Source organism: Atta cephalotes, assembly GCF_000143395.1.
Source record: "Atta cephalotes unplaced genomic scaffold scaffold00008, whole genome shotgun sequence".
NCBI lineage: Eukaryota > Metazoa > Arthropoda > Insecta > Hymenoptera > Formicidae > Atta > Atta cephalotes.
In genome coordinates this window covers 56301-56673 of record NW_012130072.1, presented here as the reverse complement: position 1 = coordinate 56673, position 373 = coordinate 56301, and positions in this window count along the sequence as shown.

Here is a 373-nt window from a genome sequence, read left to right as displayed (position 1 = left end):
TTTATTAAATATAACTTAGAAATTTGGCAGTGTTCATTTCTTGTCTTCGTCCAATATTACCTACGTATCACTCTAGAGGAGATGATATCAATAGAGTGTGCTGTGGTATGAATCGAAAAAGATGTTCTTGAAGTTGTTGTAACAACATAAAAAAAATGTATAATTTGCACGATTATGTATGTATATATAAAATAATAATTATGTTCATATATAAAATATATAATATATAATTATATATGATATCTGTCATTATATATTATATATACATATATAATTGAAATTTTTAAAATAATATCATTAAATGATATATTTCAAAAAATGTGAAAAGTATATATATATATATATATATATATATATATATAGTAGTATACTA